This window comes from Suricata suricatta, chromosome X (assembly GCF_006229205.1).
Source record: "Suricata suricatta isolate VVHF042 chromosome X, meerkat_22Aug2017_6uvM2_HiC, whole genome shotgun sequence".
In the NCBI taxonomy this organism is placed as follows: domain Eukaryota; kingdom Metazoa; phylum Chordata; class Mammalia; order Carnivora; family Herpestidae; genus Suricata; species Suricata suricatta.
Genome location: NC_043717.1, coordinates 93,687,105 through 93,697,572, shown reverse-complemented (window position 1 = coordinate 93,697,572; position 10,468 = coordinate 93,687,105). Strand labels below are relative to the sequence as shown.

The following is a 10,468-nucleotide window of genomic DNA, read 5'->3' as shown; positions in this document are numbered from 1 at the left end:
TGACAGTTGTTTTAAATTCTTGTTCAGTTGTGTTGTTTAGGTCTGTTTTGAGCAGTTCTGGGCTGTGACTTCTTCCTGGAGTTTCTTTAGGGGAGAGTTCTTTTGTTTTGTCATTTTGGCTAGTTATGTGCCTCTTGTCAGTTTTAAAAGCTCATTGTGCACTGTGTACCTGTTAGTATTGCTCTTTTAAAGGAGACTTATTGACTGTCCAGTCCTGTCATTTCAGGAAATGTTCTTTTAGTGGTGTCTCTCAGTTTCTCTTGTTGTGCTTTTGATTGTTTTATTTCCCTACTCAGCGACATTTGGGACTCTCCGTCCTGTGTACTTTGGCTTGTTTCTTGGGGTAGCCCTGAAAAGAAAAACAGACAGACAAATACACAGGGAACAAAAGCATGCAAATGCACAGACAAATGAAACAAACAAACAAATTAAAAGGTGGAAAGGAAAAAAAGAAATGAAAGGGAGAGGAATGAGAAGAAAAGATGAGAAGAATAAAATAAAGGGGGGCAGAGACAACAAAGGACAATGGATAGTCTAAAAGTGTATAACCAGTGGAGGGGAGAGATAAGGATGAGATAAGGGAGAATATATCTGGATGGCAAGATAAAAGAAAAAAAAGAGGGAGAAAGGAAAAAGGAAAATAAAGAGTAAAAATTAAAAAAAAAATTTTAAAGAGTGAAAAAGGTAATGATAATAAAAAAATAAGTACAAAAAAAAAAATCCCAGCAGCTCCTCCTAGCTGACAGGCGTGGTTTGGTGTAGATAGATCTCGGTGGCTGCTCTCAGAGGCCCCACCCTGGTTGTTGCTGAGAGATGTATGGCAACATCCCATGCTCCACTGGAACTAAGCACTGCAAGCCACTCTCATGAGTCCGATCTCCTTGTGTCACGCTGAGCCAAGCTGTATTTTCCAGGCCTGCCTCACTTCAAAATCCTAGTCCATGCACTTTCATACTACCACAGATGAGATGTACTCGCTTTGGCAGCTGGCTTCTTAGCAGGGATCTCGTATGGGGAAGGAGGAGTTTCTCTTGGCGCTGGAGGGATTTGTGCTGCTGCTGCTGCTAGGAGAGCTGCAGGAGGCGAAGTGCACACCCTGCCTCTGCCAACTCCCAGCCAGAATTGCGTAGGGGGAGGGAGCAGTTTCTCTGGGCGCAGGCCGGGATTCAAGCTGCCACTGCCTGAGTCACTGGGAGCTGCTGGAAATAAGGTGCATGCCTCTGCAACCGCAGCCAAAGCCCGCACGCCCCCACCGCCGCTGCCGCCGCCATAGCTGCCACTCCCTGCTGGGATCATGTAGTGGTGTGGGCTGTTTTTCCCTGTTAGCACCCAGGATTCGGGACTCGCGCAGCCAATGCCAAAGGTGAGATTCGCTGTGGAAACGAAGTGTGCTCTCCCGCAGCCGCCGACTCCCTGCCAGGATCGCGCAGGGGTGGAGGCTGTTTTTCCCTTGTGCCACCTGGGTACAGGATTCGTGCTACCCAGCGGTTATATATGGAGTGAGAGTTTTTCTCTCTGTGTGGGGTTAAACGTTCTTTATCTCTTCTCTAGGGACAATACTATGAGAGTGTTCGGTTTCTCTTTCTCTTCCCTTTGTCTCTCAGGGGCTTCACATGCTTGCCCTGTGTTGGGCTGGGGCTCCCACCTCTCCTGCCCTTCTCGGGCTGGCCCGTTTTCCAGTCTCCCCAGTTCGCACTCACTCACTCAGGCATCGTTGAGGTTGTCTTCTTTCTGGAGTCTGCATTTTCTCCTTCCGCTCTTGCAGATGAGAGTAATGTCCTTCTCAGTTCGATAGATGGGGCAGACGAAGTTTACAGAGCTCCCTTCCTCTCCGCCATCTTGGCTCCTCATGCCGGAAACCTCTTTTTTCAATATGCCGTTTTTGTCTTTTACATCCCCAAGCCTTTACCTCTATTCTTTCCTCCTGGGGGACTATCTAGAATAATTCTTTAAATGAGGCAATGCGTGCTCGCTTTGGCAGCACATATACTAAAATTGGGACAATACAGAGAAGATTAGCATGGCCCCTGCGCAAGGATGACATGCAAATTCGTGAAGCATTCCATATTTTTTAAAAAAAGGAAAAAAAATAAATGAGGCAATGCTTAAAAAATAAACAGCATCAACAAACAGGATGGGAGTTATCTTCTCACGTGTGGCTCAAAAGCAGATCAGACATGGCAGAATAAATATGAGAGGAAAAAACACCTATAGCACTGAGGAAAAAAACCCCACAAGCTACTAGCTGTAAGTGATCCTTGACATAAGTAAAATGGGGGACACTTGGGTGGCTCAGTCAGTTAATAAGCGTCTGACTTCAGCCCAGGTCACGATCTCGTGGTTCATGAGTTTGAGCCCTGAGTTGGGCTCTATGCTGACAGGTCAGAGCCTGGAGCCTGCTTCAGATTCTGTGTCTCCCTCTTTCTGTACCTCCTCTGCTTGGTTGCTCACTCTCACTCTCTCTCTCTCTCAAAAATAAATAAGTAAAATGGTAACAGTAGTACATTATAAGGCTATTTGTCTGAGTTCCTCTGGTTATAAGTGACAAAATACAAAATAAAGATTGTTTAAGAGGACATAATAATATTAAGTCAAGGAGTTGAAAGATCCAGGAATGAGTTGGCTTCAAGCACAGCTGTATGCTGGTGCTCAAGCTGTGAAGTTAAGAATCTATCACTCTCCTTTTCTCAGCTCCAATTCCCTCTGTGTTTGTTACTGGAAGGTCTACACTTGCATCTAACTAGATTAGCGATCTAAAAGGAAGTGGAGTACTATTTCTAATTTTTTTTAGGATCCTCCATACTGTCTTCCACAGTGGCTGCACCAATTTACATTCCCACCAGCAGTGCACAAGGGCTTTCCTTTTCTCCGCATCCTCGCCAGTGCTTGTTATCTCTTGGGTTTTTTTTTTTTAATAGCCTGTCTAACTGATGTGAGGTAATACCTCATTGTGGGCTTTTATTAAATGTAGCTGACACACAATGTTACATTAGTTTCAGGCATAAACATAGTGATTGGACAAGTCTCTAGTTTATGCTCTCAAGTGTTGCTCCCATCCGTCCCCATACAGAGCTATTAATACCATTGACTATATTCCCTATGCTGTAGCTTTCATCCCTGTGACTTACTTATTCCATAACTGGAAGCCTGTATCTCCCAATCCCCTTCATCCATTTTGCTCATCCTCTCAACCCCTTCTCGCTCATAACCATCAGTTTATGCTCTGTATCTGATTCTGCTTTCCATTTGTGTATTCGTTTTGTTTTTCGATTCTACATATGAGTGAAATTGTATGGTATTTGTCTTCCTCAGTCTTATTTCACTTAGTATAATTCCCTCTAGGTCCATCCATGTTGTCACAAATGGTGAGATCTCTTATGGCTGGGTAATATTAAAGTGTGTGTGTGTGTGTGTGTGTGTGTGTGTGTGTGTGTGTATGACCACATCTTCTTTATCCTTTTATCTATCAATGGACACTTAGGTTGCTTTCATACTTTGGCTATCATAAATAATGCTGCAATAAATATAGGGATGTACATATCTTTAAAATTCATGCTTTCATTTTCTTTGGGTAAATACCTACTAGAGGAATTGTTAGATCATATGGTATTAATACATTATTCACAATATCCAGGACATTAAAACAACCTCAGTGCCCATTGGTGGATGAATGAATAAAGAATATGATGTGCATGTGCACACGCACGTGTTTGTGTGTCTGTGTTTGTCTGTGTGATGGAATATTAATCAGCCATAAGAAAGAAGGAAACTGTGCCATTTGTAACAATATGGATGAACATTGATCACACTATCCTAAGTGAAATAAGTCACAGAGAAAGACAAATCCAGTATGATTTCAGTTATAGTTAAATCTAAAACCATGGAAACAATGTAGAATGGTGGTTACCAAGAGCTGAGAGGTGAAGGAAATGGGGAGGTGTTCATCAAGGTACAAATTGTCAGTTGTAAGAGAAATAAGTTCTGAGGATCTAATGTAGAGCATGGTGATTATAGTTAATGATATTTGTATACTTGAAAGTTGCTAAGAAAGTAGAACTTTAATGTTCTCACTATAACAACAAAAACAAATCACTAATTATGTGAGGTGAAGAATATGTTAACTAACCTATTGTGGTAAACAATTTACAATTATACATGTATCAAATCATCACACTGTCCACCTTAAAATTACATGTTATGCGTCAATTCTTTCTCAATAAAGTTGGAAAAAATAAAAGAAGAGGATGCATTGTTCTCAATAGAGCCAGCCTCATTCTAATGGCTGATTCTTTGGCCTAGTTTTGGGCACGTGATTATATCTTCTTAGATCACATGCCCATTCCTGAAGCCAGGGGATAAGACATTCTAATTGGTCGGGTTAGAGTTAGAGTTTATGAATCTACTCTTTGAACCAGGAAAGAAGACATCTCTGCTTAGAAGTTGTAGATTGAAAGAGAAAGAGAGAGAGACTGGGAGTGAGAGAGACAGAAAGAAAGTTGGTCCCTCAAAGGGAAGCCCAAGTGCTGTTTGCAGAATAATTGGGAATGTATGTTGGACAGACAAAAATAATGTAGAAACTTGATAGTCCACAGAAGGTCTTCAACTAATATAATGCCACTATACCATACACAAATGAAAATGTACTCATGCCTTCTAAATAGAAAGACAACCCAAATTCATATACCCCAAGTGTACCCAACATTAAGCCCAAGATCCTTCAGTGACTTACAGTCATCTTCAGCAGGTCTTGATGTAGCTCCCCATTATTTCATATTTTTTTTTCTTTTATAGTTTATTGTCAAGTTAGTTTCCATATAATACCCAGTGCTCATTCCCACAAGTGCCCTCCTCCATGCCCATCACCCCCCTTCCCCTTTCTTCCTCCCCATCAGCCTTTAGATTGTTCTCAGTATTCAAGAGTCATAGTTTGCCTCCCTTCCTCTCCCCAACTATAATCCCCCTTCCCCTCCCCCATGGTCCTCTGTTAAGTTTCTCCTGTTACACTTATGAGTGAAACCCATGGTTGCATATCTATAGGTAAATGGTACATTTGACCACATCCAAAAGAGTTCGTGGTTAATAATAGAGGGAAAACAAGATGAACTAAATTAAACCTCCCATTTGGAAATAAAAAAATTGATACAATACATGAAGATTGTCAATCAATATCATATTGATTTATGTATCATATACATAAACATCAAGAACTCCTTGGCAGTAGAGTGAGTTCTTAGTCAGCCCAGCTGTATGTCTTAGATTCTGTTCTGAGATCATCTCCCTTGTGCATTGTCCTACTTGCTACTCCTGAAAGGGGCATTAGAGAGATTTACCCTTCTGAATTGTGCACCATTTCAGAAACGCTCTTCCTGTGGATGTGAGTTCAGTAATGTAGGGATTGCATTAGGGGTTGAAAATCAAAAGCCTTTGAGTTATTTTTGGCCAGGCTTGGCTTTTCTATAGCAATGCACTTACTAGGGTATGGCCATCATCCTCATGGTGCAGGATGGCTGACAAAACTCCAGCTATCATATCCAGAGTCCAGGCAGTAAGATGAGAAAAGGTGAAGAAGGACATGCCTCCTTTTCTAAGGAAACTCCTCAGAAGGTCCATGAAACACTGTTGTTTATGTCTCATTGACCAGAACTTAAAGGTGTGGCCATGCCTAAAAATAAGCGAAGTTGGGAAATGTAGTCTTTGTACCATTGCAAATGGTAGTGTGCCCAGATAAAAATTGGGAATCAGTTACTAAAGAAAGAGAAAAAGAGATTGCAGTAGGCAACTAGCATTCTATATTCTACCACAATAGGTTTTGGTTTAAATTATATTTCATAAGATGGTAGTCAAAGGAAAAGATGTGAACTCATGTCCTTGAATCTTCACAGTAGTCTAGATATTTCTGTCCCTGAGCAATAGGCTAAAGGACTCTGCCCAGACCCTTTCCCTCAGTTAAATGACCTCTATCTTGGCTTTTGCGTTGAGGTAAAAAAAAAAAAAACACCCTAGGGCAATGGAGACACATTTGAGATGCATCTGAGGTATTGGCCCTCCTTTTAATAGAAGTAGGCCCTGGGGGATACCAGAGTGTTCTGGATTTTCTCAGGCTCCATTCTAATGCTCCACTGTGTTTCCTTTTGTTTATGTATTTATGTATTTATTTATTTATTTATTTATTTTGGTGGGAATGTAAACTGGTGCAGCTGCTCTGAAAAACAGTGTGGAGGCTCCTCAAAAAACTATTGATAGAACTCCCGTATAACCCAGCAATAGCACTGCTAGGGATTTACCCAAGGGATACAGAAGTGCTGATGCATAGGGGCACATGCACCCCAATGTTCATAGCAGCACTGCCAACAATAGCCAAGTCCTGGAAAAAGCCTAAATGTCCATCACCTGATGAATGGATCAAGAAGATGTGGTATATATATACACAATGGAGTACTACATGGCAATGAGGAAGAATGAAATCTGGCCATTTGTAGCAAAGTGGATGGACCTTGAAGGTGTCATGCTTTTGTTTATTTTTTAAAGTTTTCTTTTATCTTTTTTTAATGTACTCAATGTCTATTCTCTACCCTTCCCCTATTCCTAAAATAACCTTAGTGATCTATCACTCATAACTCGATCATGGTCAGTGGGTTTTTCTCTTGATCTGACAGTGAACTGTTAAGAGAACCTACTTGAGAAAGACATAGACCATCAGTTGTATTTTCAGCTATGGCCACCAATCCTTGCCATGATTATACCAGCTTCAGTTTTGAGATACAGAAGCCATTTGTTTTTAAGTCCTGCAAGTCTCCAAATTATGGAATGATTGGTCAATTTAGACTACAGTCCTTAGGCAGAAAGCATTTACCTTAGAAATGCTGTATTTCTTGTTATGTTTACCTGCAGGCTTCCTCAGTTCTAGTTTGAGTTAATTCCTCTCTTGCAGAACTTTGATGAAAGCAATAAGAAGTAAGTAGTAAATTTAAAAATCTTGATCTTTCCCTATAATTTCTTCTAACACTACAGCCATTCCCCTCTACACTTCTTCATTCTTCTTTGTTCAGAATAACTTTCTTTGTTCCTCCGAGCTTTCTGCTGGTGGATTAACATATCTTCAGCTTAGTCAAAAGTAATGGGACTCAGCAGAATCCCTCAGTTCCAAATTCAAATTTCCTAGGGAGAGAATCTTATTGACTCCATTTGGTCAATTGTCCAGTCATCTTTAAATCAGCTATGAAGGGGGGCAATGATTGGGTACTATGAATATAAGACTCTCCTCCTGCTGTTTTGGACTGTTATTCCTGAGGTAGAGATTTTATTGTCGACACAGACAGCTGAAAAGTTATGTTCTACAGATGCAATCATAAATAACTATGATGCAAGGCAAATACCACAAGGAAGATAAGGATTAGATGCCATACCAGCATAAATGAAAGCGAGATTTCATCCAGTGAAGATACTTCATGGAAATAAAGATGGAGGTAAAGATTGGAGTGATATATCTACAAGGCAAGGAATGTCCAGGATTACCAACGAATGCCAGAAGCTAGAGGAGGGAAAAAAATTCTCTACTATGGGTTTCAGAGGGATCATGGCCCGACTGAGGTCTTGACTTTAGACTTCCAGGTTCCAGAACTGTGAGAAAATACATTCTTGTTTTAAACTGCTCGGTTTGTGGTGCTTTGTCACTGCAGCCCTAGGAAACTAATATATACTCTAAAGTGACAGATACCATGTCCCCCAAAGCCTTCCCTTACCTCTGAAGGACATCTTAATGAATAACTTCACCATTATAAGCAATGACTTCACATGGGTGAATCCTCACTGCTACCCATTCCACCCTTCTGGCCTCTCTTTCCTTCTAAGGATATTTTCCTTATAACTTATTTCTTAGCACAAAATTATTTATAATGTAGTCTTTCTAACATTATAAAGACAAGACCCTACAAAACAACCAAATTACTTTTGCTAATGATGGCTTATTGTGTAATCAGTATGAATGGCACTCCACAAATGGGTATGGGAGAACTATCACATTTCTTCATTTCCTTTAAGGCAAATGTATTTCAATTGCACATTTTTGTGCTGCAAGATTGGCAAAATATTAAATTCAAATCACTTTCTGGAGCTTTCTACATTCCTTAGGATCACACACTCAGGAGCTTTGTGTGGCAAGTGTCTTGTAGGGAAAGAATTTCTAATCATCAGGCCATCATGCCTTTTTAGTCCAAGCCTGCATAGTGCTGTAGAAGCAAGCAGTTGCACCTCTCCCATGCCTAGGGGAAAGCCACAGCACTTAGAATCTAGCTCCTAAAATTGACCACAGATACAATGCCCCCAGGGGTTCTACCAGGAGGTGACCCCAGATCTCACTACTCCCAAACTGGCAACTATAAGTCCTTCCCAAGGCTTGGAGAAACCTCACCCCTTCTTCTGTCTACTTTAAAGTCAGCTACTTCCTTCCCCTCCTTTGAGTTCAATCCTCACAATATGCTTTGGATTCCAGGTATGACAGACTTTGTCCCCTGCAAAACAACCCACTTTCTCCCCAGGAAAGAAAACATTCCATTCCTTTCTGGAATACAAGAAAAAAAATAAAGGGAGAATAAACACAGTATCTCAACAAATCACTCTGCCTTACTTAAATACCAGGATAAAATAACACTAAGAGATTATATTTTTTTGATCACTTACTATGTGCCAGCCACTGTTCTGTTTGATGTGCAGTAACTCATTTCAGACTCAGAATCAGTCTGGTAGGTGTTGTTATTATTGTTGTTTTCCAGATGGAGAAACTAAGGTACAGAGAGTTGATGTCACTAGTAGTAAGTCATAGAGCTACTAAGTGGCAGAAATAGTATCTAAACATAAGCAATCTGGCTCCAGAGACTGCACCCAACTTTATGCTCTTCTCTCTTAATGGGACATATCATCTTCTTATCCACGTAGATATTTTAAATCCAACTAATTCTTAGATTTGAATTATCAAGATTCATTGAGAGCCTCAGGTGTAGCTCCTTCTTCCCTACCTCCTCTATATCTATAGGGCCTCTAAGAGCTGGGTTTCTCAATAATCCACCACAAGGACACATAACCTTCTTCATGTCCATTCTGTGGATGTTAGCCCTTGCCATCAGTACCTTTTAGTATAGAGCACTATTATAAAGCAGTGTTTCAAGCCAAACAGTCTTAGATAATAGTTGGATTTGATAATGTGCACATCTCTGGTTCAACCTATCAAGGCTGGAGTTAACTATATTCCTAGCGTTACTCATTCTCAGTGCATATGGCATAGGCTTTAGTAACTTTATGCAGAAAGAATCCTGGGGCCAATCTCTTCATAAAGGGGCTGTGGGACTGATGGTCACTAAGACTGTCCAAGACCACAGGCCAGGGTCGTTGCTAAAGAATGAAGATGTGGTAACTTTGGCTGGAGCTTAGAAAGTATTCTAGTGTCATAGGTCAGGCTAGATAATAGGTCAGGCCCTCCTGTCTTTTTCAGAAAGAACCCTGGGGCAGATAAGAGGCGCCAGTGGTGACCAAATGCCTTCTTATCACTCTTACTCCTTTAAGTGCTAACTATGGCCACATGTAAAAGTTCCTTATAATCACTAACTCGATAATAAAACCATTAAAGACAAATGTCAAAGATGTCTCTGGGTATATACTCAGAAAGTATAATCAGTAACTTGATAATAAAACCACTACAGACAAATGTAAAAGATGGCTCTGAGTATATGCCAGTCAGAAAGACTGTTAGGAAGTCAGAGCTTTTGCCTGAAAATATGAGGACAAGATGAGACACAGTCAACATGTTCATAGCTTTTCTGGTGCATAAGTGTGATCCACTCAGATGGGCCCCCGGAGCCATTAGGTGCAGAACTTGAGTTCTATATTTAATTTTAAATTTGAATATACAATATCATGCTTTCTTATCATTGTCCAATCATAATCATGACATGTTAGATCTGGAATCAGAATCAAAGACAGGAGAAACTCAGAGAAGCCAGATATAATCAATGTTAAGCTTATAAAATGGAGGCCAAGCAAAAAATATTTACTATGCTCATTGGTCAAGGAGTCCAGGCAAGAAGAGTAATTATAAGTGGTTAGTCCATGGTCTCATCCCTTTGCTATTCTTTAAGATATAAAGTTTAGAGATTTAAACATTTATATCTGGTGATTTTTTTCATCTTCCTGCTTAGAATCCTTATTAAGATTGGACCAGTTCATAAGATCAGTAGAGGATTTTTCAAGTCATGCATCAGTGAGACTCCTTCTATCTGCAATTATGTCAAATCCTCTATATACTTTTATGTTCATAAACGTAAGTGGTTTCAAGGTGAATCAGCCTGTAAATATCTGGACTGGAAAAGTGCCCTGCCTCTTTCTATTCTTCATATTTACTTTTCTTTTAATGCTTTCATTCCTGCGAGCTTCTCCGTAACTCTTCTCTTCCTTCTCTTTAAAAATCTAAATCATG

The 10,468-nt window shown here is 40.4% G+C and overlaps 1 non-coding gene across 1 annotated transcript; it reads left to right on the top strand.

The window, feature by feature from the left end:
- Window positions 1-1,965: 1,965 nt before the first annotated feature.
- On the top strand, window positions 1,966-2,072 carry LOC115284436. Its single transcript, XR_003905191.1, has one exon. It is a non-coding gene; the product is annotated as a U6 spliceosomal RNA (small nuclear RNA).
- Window positions 2,073-10,468: the final 8,396 nt, after the last annotated feature.